General features: G+C 38.4%; 1 pseudogene; it reads left to right on the top strand.

Moving 5' to 3' along the window:
• The first annotated feature begins 1,816 nt into the window (after positions 1–1,816).
• On the top strand, positions 1,817–2,034 carry LOC137274899 (U2 spliceosomal RNA; annotated as a pseudogene).
• The last annotated feature ends 19,757 nt before the right edge of the window (positions 2,035–21,791 follow it).

Consider the following 21,791-nt stretch of genomic DNA (forward strand, 5'->3'; position numbering starts at 1 on the left):
TTCTGTACTACAGATGCTTCTATTGAGAATCTTTTACTTGTTTATAAGCGATTTGGCGGAGCATCTGGGTCTAAACTGAATATGTCTAAAACCAAAGGAATATTTCTTGGTAAATGGAAGTCCAGATCTGACCACCAATTTGGCATTTCATGGATTGACCAGTCAAAAATTGTTGGAATTATTGTTGGCAAGGAGGTCAGTGACGATGATCAATTTCATCCTATTATATCTAAATTTAGAATGGTTCTAAATTCATGCAAAGGACGCTCTGTTTCGGTGTTTGGGAAAACTACTTTGTGCAATATTTTAGGCCTGGCTAAGCTATGGTATCGTGGAGCAGTTACCATAGTTTCAAATCGTTAAGTGGATCTCTTCCAGAGAGAGATGTTTCGGTTCATTTAGCAGTCCACGGCTGAACCTATTCGGCGCTCTGTTTTGTATAAAATGATTTTGGATGGGGGTCTTGGTGCTCTGCACATCAAGTCACAATTACAATCTTTCCAAATGAAACATATTCAGAACCTACTTAATGGGAGTTCAGCAAAATGGACATATTTTGCAAAATATTGGTTAGGATTTTACGTGTGTACTCACCTGTTTTTACCTCGCTTCGTATCCCTCACTCTGAGACGCAGTCTAAATTCTACCAGCATTGTTTTGAATCCATTAAATTGTTTGAATCTATTGTTTCGAATTCGCTGGTAGATATCAAAAAGTTTACCACTCGGGAATTTTATGAGTGCTTCCTGAGGAGGGTCATTGAAAATAAAATAGAAATGTTATATCCACAAATTCCTTTTGGTATTGTTTGGCGAAATTTACATCATCCATTTGTGGATTGTATTCTTAACACAGTTAACTATCGTCTCATCTATAACTCCCTTCCTTTAGGGTATATTCTACATACCCGTGGTATGGCTGTCTCTCCTAACTGTGTCCTTTGTCGATCAGGAATTGAAACTTCTGATCATCTGTTCATTACCTGTCCCTGTTCTTGCGTGTTGTGGAATGTTATCTTTCCATGGTTGTCATATCTCTCTTCTGGACAACTGAAAAAAACTCATGAAGTGATAAAGTTTGGATTGGTACCTAAAAATCCCAATTCAATGAAATGTTTGTGTATATCTTTTAGCTTTGGCGAAGTATTGCATTTGGACTATTCGAAATCTTAACAAATTTGAACACAAACGGCTAAATGGGAACGATATTGTCTTGCGTTTTCTGGCACTCCTGAAAACACGTATTCGGGTCGATTATCTTCGGCTATCCACCACTGCTTTTGCTCAATATTGGTTGTCTTCTCCTTACTTTTGTAAAGTCAATGCTCCTAATAATAAGTCAATTTTCTATATTTAAACATGTATCTCTATTTACTAATAATTTTAGTGTTAAGTTATATCTTGTATTCAAAGTTTAAGCAATCTATAAATACATCAATGAATTGTCCATTGTAGATTTTGATCCTGTTTTTTTCTGTCTATAGTGCAATATTCTAGTATTCTGCTTGTATAATAATATCTATTTAACCAATGTGTAATTATTAACCATGTATTATTCATTAGTAGTATGTTTTAACAAGTTATAGATAAGTACAGTTAAATAGATGTTGTATATAACTGTCCATTCTAAGTTAGTGTTCCAATGTGTGTGTTAATATTTTTTTACGAAATGTATACACCAGTCTCTGTCGGGTTCTTTATATGCTTAAATATCATTTAGTACTTTCTGTCTTCTATATTTTTTTCTATTAGGGCGAATAATTGTTATGGCGACTACCCCGCCACTGTGATAATCCTTTTATGTTGTGGGTAGTGGTATCTCTGTCTATTTTTGTCATTTAAGTTCCTGTAATTAAAGTTTTTATGAAAAAGAAAAAAGTATCTGTTCTTATCAGCTTAATATCTGATACGTCTCATATTGGAGACATCGATATTAAACTGATTTTTGCAACGGGATGAGGTGCCACGGAGCTTGCTCCGCCCTCATCACGGGTTGGCCCGGTATTGCAATACCTCCGGGAATGGCCCACCACTCATAATACAATTAAAAAAATAGAACCCTTAACTTAGCCCTCTCTTTTTCACATTTCATTTCCCTTTTTTCATCTCACTTTGCGCCGTCCCCTTCCTTTTCGTGCGTCCGTTTCACTGGAGGCACCATGCAACCTCTTCCAAACTGTAGAAATGGACCCATCCACTCAACCACATTGTACTCCGTCCAAACCAAGCCCCGGGAAGTTCCTCAAAGTGATTTATTTTCCACTTGCAGTTGTTTTGTGTCCCCGTATCCAAGGACGTCGGCCATGATGTCGCACGCCGGAAATTACGTCGTAGACAATCACACCCTCACAACCACATTCTGCCCCGTCGATAACACACGTCTTAAGCGCCAGCTAACCCTAGAAAGTGTTTTCAAGTGGTAAGGAAGTACCAGAAGCCTCGGCGCGTTTCTCCCGGGTCAGTTTACATTGAAATTTCAAAGTTTCTTTAACTTTCATTCTATTTCTCAATTAAAACAACATTTGTGACTAAAATTCACCTACCCTAACATCGTTTTGATACGTGAAATGTATTTAAGTTTAGTGGATTTAGTCCACGCGGTCAGTTGCTGTGGGGTTTTTTTTCACGCTTGTCTGGGCGCGACTGTCTCAAAGTCGAGACTGCAGAAACTCTTCCAATTACTGTCCCCACGCCTCGTTCATTAAGCGCCGATCCACCGGCTGATGGCCCTAGCTGCAGGACGTTTTTCCTACGTCGCCCAGACGTTTTAGCGCCTGCGCTGTATATTCAAAGAAATAAATAAGGTTATTTACACATTTTGTTGCCTTGACACAAATTGTCGTATTTCACCACAAAGAAGGTCAGTTTGGCCGTGGCCCGAAATTGCGTGTTTTCGTGCGAGTAAGTCTGGAGGTGAATATTTTGAAAGAGGGAATGTACATATCCAGCCCCTTAATGAGATGCTGAGATGGTGTAGAGGTATTTTGCCAGCGCAAGCCGACAACCGGCATCGCTTCTCGGCCTTTTTGGCTAATCTCGAAGGAGCCTGTTCTAGGAGCTTCTGCAGCCAGGTGGATATACAGACCATTGGGTGACTCTCTTTGATTGTGATTTTACTTGTTGACATCGTGATTTTACTGACGTGGGTGATGGCACTTAGTGCCTGAGACCTTGACTGGTCGCCCCTCAAATTCTTCACCATGGCCTTCAATGCTGCAACTGTGCTGCCTGCTGTTCCTTCCAGGTTTATGGACAAAAGGAAATCTGCTAACACGGTACGTGTGAAAAGTATTATAAAAAATTTTGATCGTGAAAACATCTTGGATACAATTCAGTCCGTTTCAACTCCTGCCATTCAAGCCAGGGAGGTATTATCAATTTGGAAGACGGAAACATCGGGTGTTTGGTATGTGACCTTTAAACAAGAGAATAGGGCTCGTCTCCTAGTAACAGCTGGTTCCATTGTGTACAGAGTTATTAAGGTAGACTTCACTCCATATGAAAAGGAGATTGTGGATCTCCGGGTACATTGGATTCATGATGTTGTGGCAGATGCTCTTTTAAGAGAATTCTTTTCCCGTTACGGGAAAGTGCTTTCAGTTACAGCTGAAACAGTGATTGTTAGTGGTGTACCAATGCAGACTGGAGTAAGAGTTATCCAGATACAGTTGGAGACTGGAAGAACTGAGAACATTCCCTACATTGTGAGACTTGGAGACAGGGCTGATCACAGCACCAGGTAGGCTTCCTGTTTGTTTAAAATGTTTCAATCTGGGACATACAAGGCCTGAATGCCCTAAAAAGTACTCTAACTGGAAATGAGGCAGTTGTTATTCCCCATTTATAAAATAAACGAAAAGTCAAAAAAATTATGTCTGAGCATTTAATGCACCCAAACTGAAACAAAGCGGTAAAACCAATGAAAAATCCCTACACACTTAAAATTCACCGATAATGTGAATGCTTAGACTTCTGTATAAAATGCCTTCCCGATAATGGAAGCTATTCTTAATTCTAATTTAACTGTAACCCCCAGGCTGGTACTCTATACGGACGTCTTTGTCCCGCAACAGTCATCTAACCAACTCCCAGCCTTCCACTCATAAACGCTGTCGCCAGCTATATCCACGAAATGCACGGGATAATTTCAACCCTCGTGCATGTACGCACAGCGACGGGTGCATTCGGGCGCGTTAACCCACGCTACGAACGAAAACATTAGTTTCCTTCTGTTCAACTCTAACAGACAAAAGCTTGTCGATAATTCTGTACCCATTGACAATAGTGGTGTGGATACAAGGGCCCCAAGTACTGTGATCCCTGACATGGAGGAGGATGATCAGTCTATGCATGATGGGGAGGGAGAGATTCAGGAGAGAGATACGGAGGAGACTGATAATGAGAAACAGAGGGTAGTTGGTATTGAGGGTGAGAACATAAGTCAGGAGGAGAATACAGATCGGAGTGAGAGTAGGGATGTGACCAAATCCTATGCATCAGTTGCCTCAGTGTCCCCATTGGATGTACAAGAATCTATGGATTCTCAAGATACAGATTCCCTTCTTGTTGACATAGATTCACAGGATTACCACACTGTGAAAAGTAAGAACCGTCGCCGATCAAGCTCCAGGGGGTCCTCATCGGGGAAAAAACAGAGGTGTTCTGCTATACCTTTTAGGGGTAGGTGATGCAGCTGCAGCTGCAGTGGTACGGTCCCCAGTGGGATCTCGTAGGGCTGAGAGGGTGTTAGAAGGAAAACTTGATCCTCCATAACTTATTTTGATGATGATGCTATCTGTTAATGAACACAAGAAAAAAATGGTGATTTACAAAAATTTACAAAATTTAAATGTCATATTTACAAACATTTACGATGATTGTAAAGGTGATGTTTACAAGGCTTGTAAACTTTTGTAAATTTAGGAAGGATTTTACCACTACTTCTTTCAATTTTGCCATTTCTCAAGAATCCCCATGACTCAGTATACTTACTAATATATTTTTTTTGTTGTACTGTTAGAGTTCTTACTGTTGACATGCATAATAGATCTTGCATGTGACATATTTATTCATGAAAACTGAATGGAATAATGGAAAGGAATAAGCCATAATTTGTAGAGTCCATTTGTGCTTTATATCAATGCAACTGCGTCTGGTGCATGAAAACATGAAAGTTGATGTGTACGGCCAGCATTGATCTATATACCAAGTACTTGTGACTGTTAAAACAGATGTCTTGCCTTTGCTCGAGATCATCATCCCAAGCTCATTCCGGTGATTTTACCACTCTACTCCGTGGGAACTATATGCATTCTCTAAATAACACCTGTCACTAGACCTTTTATGTTGGTACTCATTAATGGTGTTATGCAATTGGCGTATTGAAGAAATCTCATAAACATGTCAGTAGATAATTGGTTGTGATGTCAGTATGTGTAGATTGGAGCAAATTACTCAAATGAATTAATACAAATCATTGTGTAACAAGATTTATATAATCATTTGCAAGAAGTATGTTACAGAATATTTAAATGGTGCGTGCCGGTCTATCATTTGTTTGTTTATGTTCGGCGTACATAATTTTTTAATTTATCATTCATACATAAAACATAACTTACATAACTGTACACTCTGTTTTGCATTTGGTAACTTTCGCAAATATAAGAAATTCTTAAAGTGCTACACAATCATACATCATCAGTGTCAACAGTGATAGTTCACTTTATACACAACTGACTCAACAAGATGGGGAAAAACTTTTCCATACTCTGTCATGGTCTTCCTTTCTGCTTGAAGATGTTTTTTGTCTTTAGTCTATGGTTACTTCGGTGAGCGTCCATAATTTTACTATCAAGACACCAAAAATAATTATCTTACCAATAACATTCTCATAAATGCTATATATTTATAAAATTAGTTTGTATGGGTGGAATGCACTTTACAAAGGTAAATAAACCAAAGTTCTAATACAAGATTATCATATGACAAACCACGAGGTTAATTCTTCAATCATATTTAGTATCAAATCTAAAAGAAGAAGTGACGAAGAGGTAGGCAGATCTAAGATGGACAGATTATTACGATCAGAAAATTCACTATTTCCATATAAGATTGTCTTCAAGCTTTACCCGTGTTTGTAATTCAAATTTACATACATGTGTGACAACACATGCTGCATTTAAATTTTGTATTGTATGTTGTATGGTACCGGTGTCGATATAAACTGTAAAGCTGTTCACAACCCATTTCATTTTTTTTTTCAATAAAAAACAAACACAATAATTAAGCACAAAAAATGAGATGTGTAAATCATTTCCTCTGCTGGTGATGGCTGTGTGGGATTAGTTAAACGACCAAATCCAGTTGAGCATGCCTTATAATCCTCTTACTCTTCAAATAAACAACTTCAGTCCAAAGAGGATATCACTAGTGGGATTATTTGGCTGATATGAGTTAGTGTTTTGATAACGCTTACTCTTGATGAACAATAGTCTATTTCAACAACATGGTCAATTGGTAAAATTCATATTAAAGGGACATACATTTATTCACATGTTTCACAAACCGTTGTGTACACGTGCACTGTCCATAGTATTTCTTGGTTGGAGAAGTTTCAGAGAGGAAGAGTAACTCAAAGTAATTTGATGACCTTTTGAGATCTAAATACATATATGAACACCCGTTTGGAAAATGCAGTTGATCATTGCTCACCAACATACGGACATTTTTGCTGAAGACTTTACATCTACAAAGCCGTTCAGAATGTCTGTCAGCGATATTTCTTCAGAGGGCACATTCAGCTCAGGTGAGTATATTGCAGATGACGCAAGTATATTATTTGTAAAATCAGTAAGGCAATCCTGATGACGCCATGTGTTCCTTCAGCAGCATGGTTGTTGAGAAATCTTACACTCAAGACTACCATATCATTTAGCAGGGAGCTCAATACACAGAGTCGTAGAGTATCCCTGCCATTCAGTAAGTGTTTAGTATATTGAATCACGATATGAGAACAACAGCCCGACTAATTGGTTGATCAAAGGTTTACTACATGTAATAAATATCCTTCCTGGGACTTAATCAAGCTATTTGGGTGGAATATATTCCCCAGGTAACACCAGCTGTTTTTTGTGGTTGCGCTGAAGGATTACCGGTTGCATGTAATTTCAATTATAATGTATAATTAGTATAAGACTGATTTTGGACGTATTCTTACAGACGTAAAACGTTCTGTTTTATGTTTTAAGACATAGGTTTTATCAAAAACAACAATGACGAAGCAATACAGACTAATCCCAGTATTCATGCATATAGGTATTTTGGGTTCCAATATCACACGTCATTATAGGGATGGAATAGTAACCTTAATAGATATATCCTTTTCAAAATCGCTGAGGCATTTCAAAATCAAATTTAACACAAATATATTTTAAAAACTAAACTGATTGTTTATCTCTTTGTAAATGTTTGTAACGTTTTCAGACGGGAAATTCTTATACGATGTTGTATTAGCAGTAATTCGACTTTATTTAAGACTTTAGTTGCAAAACCTGCTAGTCATTTTGTTAGGTTTTTCAAAATGCTAATTCCATTTTTCCCATGAATTTACTTTCACAGACAACTGTGAGGCAGGCTCTATGGAATGCTGAGTCTGTAAGAGGAATGACCCTAAATCCACAACAGATGTAAGCATATAATTTAATATGATTTAAATACAGTAACTGAAAGAGTTTCAATGCATTAAACCATTCAACAAGTAAAACTTCTGGTGTTTCTACAATAACCTCGACATGAATTTATCTTCATTGTGCTGGCAATAAATTTTGAATTGTTTTTTTTTCAGGTTGGAAACAGGACAGAATAAGGACGCTAAGGCAGCTCTCCCTGTTATTCCGCACGCTGAGTTTCAAGGTATTGCAGTTCTGCTTAATGCTCTGTCCTATATGCATCAGTGCACAACAAAAAATGAGCATAACCTACTGTCATATAAATAAGAATGCTCATTTCTTGAGCTCCAAAAGTGACTTTTGTTGCACAATAAAATTATCCAACAAAATGTAATGTTCATGGGCGATTTTGTTCAACCGTTTGAATCGGTTGCATGTGTTTGGTGACGACTTCTTGTTATAATTCTGTAATCACTCTATAATATACGTCAGTTTTATTGAAACAAAAGTTTCTGTCAGGGTATTGTATCTTGTTTGTTGCAGTGGCTATGACAAGACGTTTGCAGACAAAAAAGGAAACAACCAAAACAAACACAGTGATGTCATGAGAAAATGTTCCAGAAAAACTACAGTAAGTAAACATGAAAACCAATTTAACTAGCTTTCGGGAATCAAGAATTAGATGAAACTGTTTTAAGAGGATGCACTACGTAACTTAGCTTACCATCAATTAACAAGGAAGAAGGCATGTTAATTGATGAATCTCAACTGAGATGATATCAAGGCATTAGGCCTTGTTAATTAATGAACCCTTACTGGCATGAGTTGCTCATCAGTGAACAAGGGATTAGGCCTTGTTATGTGTTGAGGCTTTGTTCAAGGCTGGGAGATACAGTAACAATCACCCCACAGTATTAATCCTAGTCTGTCGTACAGACCCTGAAGTATATATATCCACGAAAGCCCACGCAAGTCTAGAAAATGTGGCAAGTCTAGATTTCCTTAGCTTCAGAAAATGAAGAAAGTCTCAGGGCTCCATTTCATTATTTTTTTCACTATGAACGTTTTTTCAGTAAAATATGTTCATCTCAGAGACTAGCTGTTAGTCTATATTAATCTGTGTGATCTTTCAAAGGAGAAAAAAGGTTGTACCGTACAACACCTGTGTTCTAATGCACTAAATACACAAGTATCAATAATACTTGCTATGAGATTTTGAGAATAACCCTTGATTCTATTTTCACATTGGTTTACCATTCACTTAATGCACGTATAATCATATTGACTGTTTTCTTCAGAAATCGAGTCGGAGGGACGCGACAGGCAGACCTCCCCAGCCATAAGAAAGCAAAATATGAACCAATATTAAAGAATGCACAACTACAATGCTACCCCATTGTTTTTTAGTGTATATTTGATAATAATGTGTAACATATTTTCCGTAAATTTGTAAATGGAATGTTTTTGTATGAAATTTAATCTTCCTCTTTCTTGTTGTAATCTGGAAATAAACATCTAGTGTAAGCTTGACACTGTCTATTTGTTTTGGGGTAATTTAATTCGCATGAAAGACATGAGTATTATAAAAGTGAAACAAATTCCGCATTATAGAAAACCATTTCCATAAACACTGCAGTATTGACCACGAAGCACTATCAAGCGAACACCAAATTTATTTCAATGTTATGATATGCTAAATTCCTTGTTCACGCGTCATGAAACAAATTCAGCACATTACAACTTTCACCACCTAAACAACCCACTCCTCGGCGCATTATCGCGATGATGACACTGCAAGATGTCAAACCAGCCTACAACTCAGCAGAAACAATTTCAAAATGTTTTTTTATCCAATTTTTTATCCAAGAAAGATGCAGTAGAGTTGCGGGGGAAATGGAAGCAGTGTGACTCGCCACACCTCAAATATGGTTCCTATGCCATATGAATAAAATGACAATGCAGAAAGCCGAACGAAGGCCATTCTGTGTATTTTACAGGCACAAGGTGGATAAGAACTTACTAGTATTGATCACGAGATAAAAAAACCCCTCAAAACATGAAATATCAACATGTCAAATATTCCACCACTATAAGTACTAGTAACGTATATTCCATTATATCAGTTCTACTGTTTGTAAGAAAATAAATAAAATTACAAGCGTACAATCGCGATTCAGAAGTGCAATATGTTGTACCAGGGAGCCTATATAGAGTATTGTAGAGTATCCCTGGTTGTACGTGGACTTTCGTCCCTCGTAAGGAAGCCCGCGGGAGACCAAACCCAGTCATAGCTGGTGGATGTGCACTCAAGTTTAACGACGGCAACCGATTGTCTGCTTCATTTGCTGATACGCCGAGCGCTCATACGGTGGGGCCCATAGTGTGTTCAGAAAGATGTATTTGATGGGCATTTTAGAAGTATGGCGAGTCACAAGAAAGTAAGATTCTTTGTGGATATCAACTTTTTGTATTGTATATGATGCATCGTTTCAGTATGGATTGATATACCGTTGTCAAACAAAATCATATTCACTATGTTGTTTTCCATAAAGAATGTATGTAGAGATGTTGGGTTTTGTAAATCTCTGAATTTGCGTTCGATCCAATTAAAAAATCATCTCAGTAGAGATGGTGAACTACTGGAAACTGTCATTCGTCCAAGTACAAAGCAGGACTTGAAACTGACAGCGTTTGCACCAGTTTCCGTGAGATCCAGTCATCCATGAAAAACGGATGTAGTTTGTTTGCAACCCAGAGACATAAAAAACATGTAATATGTACAAGTATCACACCTGCTTTATTCCATAATGTGGCTGAGACAGGACAGGGTGCATGAGTCATCAATCAATTTATTTTGTTTATGGCGTATAGCCTGATAGGTGTTAAGTTTAAATGGCATGTGGTCAATGATTGAAGCTGTGTATTGCATATTGTCTTTAGCAGTCAGGCAGCCATACATATAGGTGTCAATAAACCAGACATTAAGCTTTCTCTGTGATAGAGGCTGCTTCTTACAATCAACATGTTGTACTGTAACGAGTAGATTATTTACTTGTTTGTGTACACAACCAAGATTAGACTACTGCTCACGACCTCATACTCCGGGCATGCATACTGTTTCAAGCTCCGCGAACCTATTCACTGCGCATGCGTTATGGGCGCAGCGCAGCACAACTGTTGAAACAACTTCTGCCCCCAGCGCTGGGTGAAATTTAGTGAATCGCTCTGAATTTGCGGATTAATTTTCCATCGCGGTTTTTTTTCTTTATAGGTTGAATTGGCATTTTCTATGATTTGTTTCGGTAACTGCATACTGAAAGGTATCAGAATCTGCAAAGTTGTGTTGTTGTTTTTTATGTGACCGTTTAGAAAGTTTCGTTCCATGAGATAACCTGTCAAAATAATACAACATATCAATAATGCCCTTTGCTCCAGGGTGGGCAGTTCTCTCTGGAGGTCTTGATGTTTCTTTTTCTTTGGGACAGTGTCTGGCCAGCACTATGTTGCACCATGTTCAGTTTATTAATTTGCGTCCCCAGTCCAACATGAAATTTATCACCTCGAAAACGTTGGGATGGGTTTTCCGAACAAGTTACTTTAACCTCCCATGCCAACCTCTTACCTGTTCTTTGTCCAGGGCACATTTCTGTCATGGAGTTCCATTCCTGAAGGTTGTTGTTGAGTTATGTTAAATATAGCAGTATGTGTTAACTGCAACTAGCCCATGTACACCAGGTGTAGTCCCACGAAGCCTAAAATTATTCAGTTAGGTACAGGTCACTCGGCTTATTGGACTTCATGCCTCAATGATTTTATGCAAACATCATCTTTACAAGAGATTTACAAGCTTGTAAAGGTGAACATTTTTTCTAGTGGAATTTGCTACGCCCACCACCAAACGAGATAGAATACTGAATATTAACTTGTCCGCTAGGTTCTCCCTTGGTAGGGAGTGTATACGTCTCTTGATATTATTGTTTTGTATTGTATAACCCTTACCCCAGCTTTCTGAGATGTTGGTGTGCCATTTTATCTTGCCTGGCTAATGCATTATGGGTAATTTCGGTATTTATTACTTTTAGTGCGTATAATATTTTGGTGAACCTCATTTGCATACATAATTTGTTTTATGTCTACGTGAGGTTTTCTAGATATATTTTGGCTGGAAATAGTTGTTGTTTTGTGTTGCTGTGTTTGTGGTTTAAATTATGGAATATTTGTTGCTTTGCTTATGACTTATGATGTGTTTGTTATGATAAATAATTCTGGGTTCCAAAGTGTATTCAATTTGTATATATTTTACGTGCGCTTCTTAATTTTTGAATAGCATGTACAATTTTGTGTCAATTAACTGCAATGGTCTAATTGCAGTTAAGTCCAATCTTCTGGCTGATTCTTTAGTTAATGATAACATTGGTAAATCTACCGTGTGCAATATTATGGCCTTGTGAAAGTTTTGGTAAAGAGGGGCAGTAACTATATATTCCAAATATTATGTCGACCTTTTTCAGAGGGAGACTTTTTGGTTTATTTGGCAGTCCACTGCTGAGCCTATTCGGAGGTCTGTGTGCTATAAATCTACTTTGGATGGGGGTTTGGGTGTAGAACACATGCATTCGAAATTATATTTCTTTTATTTAAAGCACATTCAAAATCTTTTACTTAATTCTTCAGCTAAGTGGACATTTTTTGCAAAATATTGGTTGTCTTTACGTCACTATTGTTCTACTTTTGCTTCGCTATTATTTCCTCATTTTAAGACAATGCCGCTGTTCTATCAGACTTGTTTATTGGCTATAAGACAGTTTGAAGCTGTCAATTCAAATTATCTGATAGATATATAAGAATGAAGATTTTATGGATATCAACTTCTTTATGAGAGAACACAACGTTTCGGAGTTAATGCTTACTCCTTCATCAGGTGATTGAGAAAGGGATACAGAGGTGTATTTATATGTACAGGTAAAACAATAACAAAGTAACAAGTGGAATGAGTTAACGAAAGCTAGTATAAACAAGCACTGATAGGAAGCCGATAGTTAAGATAACAATGATGGAAGCCAATGGTAATGCATTACAGTTGATTGGATATGTTTACATAACATGATTGGGGATAAGATGATTGGGGATAAGGATGGAAGCCAATGGTGATACATTACGCATGATAGGATGATGTACATAACACACGATAGGGGGTGAGCATGTTTACATGAGGGTTGGTGATGTACAAACACAAGTATGTACTCGGGTAGATAGACTATACATGAATTACATAGATAGAATGTACACAGGTAGATGAGATTAATTTATCAATAAGTCCCAGGCACTTGGTAGGTACACTCCTTGGTCGCGGTTGATGGCTGGTTTCTGTCTCCGGATCTCGATGGCCTCTTGCAGTTTCCTTTGGCGCCAGTTGTTGTTGTTGGTAGATAGTATCCTAGTGTCCTCCCATCGAATTGAGTGTTCAGGGTTCTTGAGAATATGTTCAGAGATGGCCGATTTCTGGTCGAGTTTCCTGACTGAGGTCTGATGTTCCTTCATTCTGGTGTTGATTGGTCTCAGCGTTTCTCCAATGTATAGGTCGCCACAGTTGCTTTTAGGTAGGTCTTGATGGTCTTGCCACTGGAGAAGGTGACATCGATGCTGGCTTTGGTCTTGATGAGGCGTGATATTTGATGACTGATGGGGCCAGAGTAGGGTATGGTTACTCTGATGGGTGATGGAGAAGGTTTGGGGCGGGGTTCTCGGTCCTTAAGGGTCTTGTTGATGGTGGCTGTGACGAGCTGGGGAGGGTACCCGTTGAGTGTGGTGAATGTCTTTCTGAGGTGGTCCAGTTCATTGTTTAGGGCATCGGGGTGGCAGAGGGCTTTGGCACGTCTGGTAAGGGTGGCGATGATAGCTTGCTTGATCTGAGGGTGGTGGCAGGAGTTGTAGTGGATGTACTGGTCGGTGTGCGTCGGCTTGCGGTATACTGAGGTTCTAAGTCCATCGTCTGTGGTGTGGAGGGATACATCAAGGAAGGGCAGGTGTTGGTTGGTCTCAGTCTCCATGGTGAACTTGAATCAAGTTGTTCATGGTGTTGAATCAAGTTCACCATGGAGACTGAGACCAACCAACACCTGCCCTTCCTTGATGTATCCCTCCACACCACAGACGATGGACTTAGAACCTCAGTATACCGCAAGCCGACGCACACCGACCAGTACATCCACTACAACTCCTGCCACCACCCTCAGATCAAGCAAGCTATCATCGCCACCCTTACCAGACGTGCCAAAGCCCTCTGCCACCCCGATGCCCTAAACAATGAACTGGACCACCTCAGAAAGACATTCACCACACTCAACGGGTACCCTCCCCAGCTCGTCACAGCCACCATCAACAAGACCCTTAAGGACCGAGAACCCCGCCCCAAACCTTCTCCATCACCCATCAGAGTAACCATACCCTACTCTGGCCCCATCAGTCATCAAATATCACGCCTCATCAAGACCAAAGCCAGCATCGATGTCACCTTCTCCAGTGGCAAGACCATCAAGACCTACCTAAAAGCCAACGGTAAAGGACCCAGCTGTGAACACCCTAACCCGAGAGGATGCATCTACCAGATCCCTTGCAACTGTGGCGACCTATACATTGGAGAAACGCTGAGACCAATCAACACCAGAATGAAGGAACATCAGACCTCAGTCAGGAAACTCGACCAGAAATCGGCCATCTCTGAACATATTCTCAAGAACCCTGAACACTCAATTCGATGGGAGGACACTAGGATACTATCTACCAACAACAACAACTGGCGCCAAAGGAAACTGCAAGAGGCCATCGAGATCCGGAGACAGAAACCAGCCATCAACCGCGACCAAGGAGTGTACCTACCAAGTGCCTGGGACTTATTGATAAATTAATCTCATCTACCTGTGTACATTCTATCTATGTAATTCATGTATAGTCTATCTACCCGAGTACATACTTGTGTTTGTACATCACCAACCCTCATGTAAACATGCTCACCCCCTATCGTGTGTTATGTACATCATCCTATCATGCGTAATGTATCACCATTGGCTTCCATCCTTATCCCCAATCATCTTATCCCCAATCATGTTATGTAAACATATCCAATCAACTGTAATGCATTACCATTGGCTTCCATCATTGTTATCTTAACTATCGGCTTCCTATCAGTGCTTGTTTATACTAGCTTTCGTTAACTCATTCCACTTGTTACTTTGTTATTGTTTTACCTGTACATATAAATACACCTCTGTATCCCTTTCTCAATCACCTGATGAAGGAGTAAGCATTAACTCCGAAACGTTGTGTTCTCTCATAAAGAAGTTGATATCCATAAAATCTTCATTCTTATGTATTTACACTTCTAAATGACATTCAAAGACTTGATCTGATAGATATGTTTCGGTTTACATCAAAACAGTACTATGTTTGTTTATTATAAACTGTTGTGGAAAATAAAGTTGAAACGTTGTATCCACGTATCCCTTTCCGACAGGTTTGGCTTAATTTACATAATTCCTTCGTGGATCCACTTTCGAAATCGGTCAATTATCGTCTCATCTATGATTCTCTCCCCTTGGGGTATACTCTCTATACTCGGGGAATGTCTGTCTCTCCTAACTGTCCACTCTGTCGTATAGCGATAGAAACTTCTGACCATCTTTTCATCTATTGCTCGTGTGTGGATGTTTTGTGGGATATCGTTTTCCAGTGGTTACATCAATTGTCTTTTGGTTTATTGAAAAGATCTAATGAGGTCATTCGGTTTAATTTGATTCCTTAAATTCCAAATTTTTACCAAAAATCATTACGCATTTACCTTTTAACTTTGGCAAAGTATACAATTTGGCTTATTCGGAATTCTAATAAATTTGAGCACACAAAATTGAATGGGAACGATACCATGTTACGTTTTCTGTGTTTCCTTAGGACACGTGTCAAGGTCGACTTTTGTGCTTTCCATTATCTATCTTTTCTAAGTATTGGCTTTCTTCATGTATATTCTGTAGAATCAATGCTGATCATTCATTAGAATTAATTATTTAACATTATACATCTAAATGTAATATATTTTTCTTATAACTGTGTATATTTTAAAACATTGTTTGTGCATGTAAGCAGATATGCGTTGCATGATGCCAGAATGGCAATTTAGTTTCTGTGATTTTGTTATTTGTATAGATGTATAATGATCTTGTGCATGTTGTGTAAAAAGTCTATAGCATGCATGCCCCTATGATTATGTATATATATGTATAGTGTGTGATTAATAACTTATTCAATATTTTATTCTTGGTTTGTAGCCAGTATATGGCATAATTGCTTATAATTTTGTGTATATATTATGCATGCTTCATTTACGTTCCCTACATTCTTTCACGCCTGCTTCGTTCAGTTTGGTTTAGTTATTTGATGTATAAAGTGTCCATAGTTATTGTGCATGTAGCCGGATTTGGCATTTTCTTCTTTAGTTGTTTTCTGTTAGCGCTGCAGGGCAAAACTCTTTTTTGTGATATAATTTTAGGCTGCCCTGCAGCGACCGCGCTGTCCGCACTTGTAAATTTTTTTTGTATGTATTAAATTTTATCAAAAAGAAAAAAAGTATCTGTTCCTCAAGTGGACCTGCAGCATCATCAAGACTTGGAATCCTGAGGTGAATATAGTTTGTGTATCGTTTGGATTGTGACTTTTTATTGACTCAACGTTTTTTCACTCTCAGGTCTACGGGTGGGCACTGGTGCTCTTGCAGCACCAGTGGACCTTCAGTGGTCACCCCCCATTTGGATTCCATAGTTCGTGATGGATCTAGCATCAGCGCCAATATATCAGCCAGTTGACAGGAAGTTCCGCAATGAAGCCTTATATGATTGTACAGTTAGAGTGAGTGAGTGAGTGAGTGAGTTAATATTTAGCGTCACATCGGCAATATTGCAGCCATATCGTGACGAGAGCATTTAATGAGTAATTAGGATAATACAAATGAATTAATAGCACTTACATTGTAAAACCCTGTCGACGAAGGACAGTAAAACTAACTAGAATATCACAGAGTAGAATGTAAAACTAGTGAATAGACCTAAAACAATGCATCTATAGAGGACAGTACAATATAAAAATGAGCTATAGGTTGCCAACAACTGAAGGCAGATCACCATACTAAGGACCATGGGGACTTACAGTACATTTGCTTCCTGCATGGACCCTAGTTGGATTTACATCATCCCCTCAGCTGTTAGCAATTGTAGACAAATCTAGCCATAAAGTAAAAACACACTTATTCTACGATTAAAAAGATGGAAATCTTAAATCTACTTCAAATGTTTTTGGACTTATATACCCTCTCAGGAGGACAATTATTTTACGGTACTTCAACCCCCTTTGAGGGTACAGCCACGAACGATTTGAGTTACTAATTTAATCTTCCATTTTTAAAATATTTATCTATTTACAGTTCAATTAACAAATCTAATTCCTTTAAAAATGCAATAATTAAATGAGGGCTAATATTGCTAAAAAGATCCTTCATAGTTTGTGAATTAAAATACTGATCCCTTGTGATGGAATACTCAACACAGTCAAGCAAGATATGCTTGACTGTGATTCTTTCATCACAAGGGATGCAGAATGGAGGATCCTCACCTTTCAAAAGGTATTCATGAGTATATCTGGTGTGGCCAATACGACATCGCCTCATAATGACCTCCTCAAATCTGGACTGACAACCCAAGTGGGTATAACCAATATAAGGTTTAATTGAATGTAATTTATTTACACCCACTTGGGTGTCCCACCTCTTTTGCATCAGATCTCGTATATACGATCTAATTGTAGTTTTATAATCAGAGTATGGGATAAGAAGTGGAGTCACAGATTTGTTGAGTGCTGTCTTGGCAGCAAGATCGGCCATAGTATTGCCAGAAATGCCCACATGGCTGGGTAACCAACAAAAGACGATGTCGTATTGGCCAGTTGCAAGATTATTAAATAATTCAATTATTTCTATTAAAAGTGGATGTTCACATGACAGGTTTTTAATTGCCTGGAGGCAAGAAAGAGAATCGGAATAGATAATATACTGTTTATGTCTAGGATGTCTTTCAATATATTTAAGAGCCGTTAATATAGCGTTTGCTTCTGCTGTGAAAATAGAACTATTATCTGGTAATCTGAAAGATATTGTTCTGGATCCAATGACAGTGGCACAAGACACTGCGCCACCATCCTTGGACCCATCTGTAAATAAAGATTTGTATGTATTATAGTTACTTTTTAATTGATTATATTCTTGTTTATATTGTAATTCATTTGTTTCTGACTTTTTAAACCTCGTCAGTGTTAGGTCAACTTCGGGTCTAACTAACTGCCAAGGTGGAGACGAAAGTAGACGGGAAGGAGATATATTGGCTAGCTCAATGCCGCAAGCAGACAGAAAAGGTTTCACTCTAAGTCCCAGAGGCGGAACAAGAGAAGACTTTTTATTGTATAGATCCTCATAAAGAGGATTAAAAACACAATTAAATGCAGGATTGGTCTCATTAGAATATAGTTTTGTTATATACTGTAAGGAGAGTTTTATACGCCGTTGAGTAAGAGATGGCTCATCGGCCTCGACGTAAAGACTGTCAATAGGAGAAGTTCTAAATGACCCAAGACATAGTCTTAGACTTTGATGGTGGATAGAATCAAGTATTTTGAGGTTGCTTTTACAGGCTCCACCATAAACGATGGAGCCGTAATCAAGTTTCGAACGGATGAGAGATCTGTATAAATGGAGTAGGGTAGTTTGGTCTCCTCCCCACTTTGAATTGGAAACAACTTTTAACAGATCAAGTGCCTTCAGGCATTTAGTTTTAAGGGATTTAATGTGGGGTAGAAAAGTTAGATGTGAGTCGAAAACAAGACCCAAGAACCTGGCCTCCTTTACTACTTTGATGGGGGTGCCATTTAAAAATAGTTCTGGATCTTTATGCGGTTTATACTTTCTGCAGAAATGCAAGCAATTTGTTTTTGTTATCGAAAATTTAAACCCGTTTTCAAGTGACCATTTTTCAATTTTATTGAGACAAATTTGTAATTGCCTCTCTATTGTATGCATATTTCTACCTCTACAAGAAACATTAAAATCATCCACAAATAGTGATCCATCTACTGAATCACTTAAAACCTTAGAAAGACTATTGATTTTAATACTAAATAAAGTCACAGACAAAATACTGCCTTGTGGAACACCCTGATCTTGATGAAAGTAGTCTGAGAGGGTTGTTCCCACACGTACTTGAAACTGTCTGTCATTTAAAAAATTAGATATAAACTGAGGCAAGCGACCTCTCAACCCAAAAGAATGTAAATCTTTCAAAATACCATGCTTCCAAGTAGTATCATATGCTTTTTCAAGATCAAAAAAGATTGATACTGCATGTTGCTTTTTAATGAAAGAATTTTTAACAAATGATTCCAAACGAACCAAGTGGTCAATTGTGCTTCGGTTTTTACGAAAACCACATTGTATATCAGTAATCAGATTGTTGGTTTCCAAAAACCAGACTAAGCGATTATTTACCATTCGCTCCATGGTTTTGCAAACGCAGCTAGTTAAGGAAATAGGTCGGTAATTTGATGGATCTGTATGATCCCTCCCAGGCTTTGGAATAGGAACAACTGTGGCTTTTCGCCATGAAGAAGGAAAATGTTGTGTTGTCCAAATATAGTCAAAAATGCCAAGTAACGTTTCGAGACAGGATTCAGGCAAGTGTTTTAAGAGTTGGTAATGGATATCATCAGGTCCTGTTGCAGTGTCATGAGCCTGTGATAACGCAGTATGAAGTTCATGTAATGAAAATACCTCATTATAATCTTCACCATTATCAGATTTAAAATTCACTGGTTTCTTCTCTTGGTGTGTTTGATAAGTCTGGAATTGTGGATGATAATTTGAGGAGGACGAATGTTTAGCCAAAGTTTCACCCAACTTGTTTGCAATATCAGATTTTTCAGTTAGTATGTTATTATCATTTTTGAGATGCTGAATACTACTGGATTTGGAACCCTTGCCTTTAATTTTTTGGATCATATTCCATACCCTTGACATAGGAGTACGGGAATTTATTTTGGAAACGTAATTTTTCCAAGTATGACGTTTAATGTTTTTAAACGTTCGTCGAGCCTTAGCGTAACTGATTTTTACATTATTTAAGTTATGAACAGTGGGATGAAGACGAAAATATTTCTCTGCTTTCTTCCTGTTTTTCCTAGCCTGTTTGCATTCATCATTAAACCATGGTTTACGGATGTGCGGATTTACAGAGGACTTAGGAATAGTTTCATCAGCTATATGTTTCAGTTTGTCTGAGAACATTTTAATTGGATCAGGTACATCCATGAAAAAGTCTGGTTTAAGTTCCTTAAGGCAGGTGACCTGAAATAATGGCCAATTGGCCTTTGAAAAATTCCATCTTGTTACAGGCGGATCATCGGAAGGGTTAATTGCTGTAAGTACTGTTGGAAAATGGTCACTACCACAAAGATCATTATGGACTGACCATTCAAACTCATTATAAACGTTTGAATCAGTGAGTGACAGGTCTAAGGAAGAATATGTTCCCGTTCCAGGATGTAAATATGTGTCAGAGCCATCATTGAGTATACATAAATTAGTATCAGATATAAACTCTTCAAGAACTTTCCCTTTACTGTTGGTATCAGGACTTCCCCATAATGGGTTATGACCATTGAGATCACCCATTATGATACAGGGTTTTGGTAATTGGTCATACAAATCTTGGAGATCATTCTGATGGAGAATGGAAGAAGGGGAAATATACAAGGAACAAAGAGTAAGGGTTATATGTAAAGTAAGACGAACAGCAACAGCCTGAAGATTGGTTTTGAGAGGAACAGGGCTATGAATTATACCATGTCTCACCAATATGGAAGATCCACCAGTGGCTTTGTCACCAGGAGGTGAAAAAGAATGATAAGAATGGTATTTACGCAATTCGAACTTATCATTTTGTTTCAGGTACGTTTCTTGAAAACTAAATGCTGATGGTTTATAATCCTGTGCTAGTAACTGTACTTCATTAAAATCGGTCCTAAGTCCTCTGCAATTCCACTGGATTAAGGAGTTATTGTTCATTTTATAGCAGGTGGTAGTACTGGGGACCGACTTTTCCCCTTCCGAGGCGAACTGCTTCTATTTCGCGCACGGGGATGAGGAGAGACGTCCATGTCTTCTAAAAGTTGAAACTTGTTATAGATTTGAACAGGATCACGTGATCCCTTTGGTACTCGATCAGTTTTTTGTCTGTAATCCACTTTTTGACAAGGATTTTTCACAATAGGAGATATTGTTTGTGATTCAGTCTGGGAAGCTGATGTTGCATGGTGTTTATCAACAGTAGAATCTGATGCAATTAAAGTATGTTTGTCAGCTTCAACCCAGGTGATATCTGTCTGACATGCAACTGACAGAACAGACTTAGTATTGGGGCGAGCAACAACTGTTGAATATGGTACACCTGATGACTGAGGGGAGGCTACATTAACTAAACGTTTTGCCTCATGATATGTGACATTCTTTTGGATTTGGATTTTGACAATTTCATATTCACGTTTCCAGACATGGCATGACTTTGACGAAGACATATGATCTCCAAGACAATTGACACATTTTGGAGAAGACAAACAGTCAGAACCTTCATGATCATCTTTACCACATCTATAGCATGTTGCACGATTTCTGCAGGATTGGGCACCGTGACCAAACTTTTGACACTTGTAACAACGAAGTGGGTTTGGAATATACTGTTCCACTTCGATGTTACAATATCCAGCTTTTATGTACTTTGGGTGTTGGGGTTGAGAAAAAGAAATTAAGTAGGTGTTGGTATTCAAAGTTTCTCCATTTTTCTTAAACGTGAATCTTTTAACATGAGTGACTCCTTGGTGTTGCAGTTCAGTAACTATTTCCTTTTCACTCATGTGGGCAAGCCAGCGGTCTCTGTCCCTCAAGATGCCTTTGCTACTGTTCAGAGACTTGTGAGGAGAAACTGAAACTTCAGTATTTGCAAGCTGTTTTGTGGCTATGAGGGCAGCTGATTGTTTTGCT

The sequence above is a fragment of the Haliotis asinina genome, chromosome 2 (assembly GCF_037392515.1).
Source record: "Haliotis asinina isolate JCU_RB_2024 chromosome 2, JCU_Hal_asi_v2, whole genome shotgun sequence".
In the NCBI taxonomy this organism is placed as follows: domain Eukaryota; kingdom Metazoa; phylum Mollusca; class Gastropoda; order Lepetellida; family Haliotidae; genus Haliotis; species Haliotis asinina.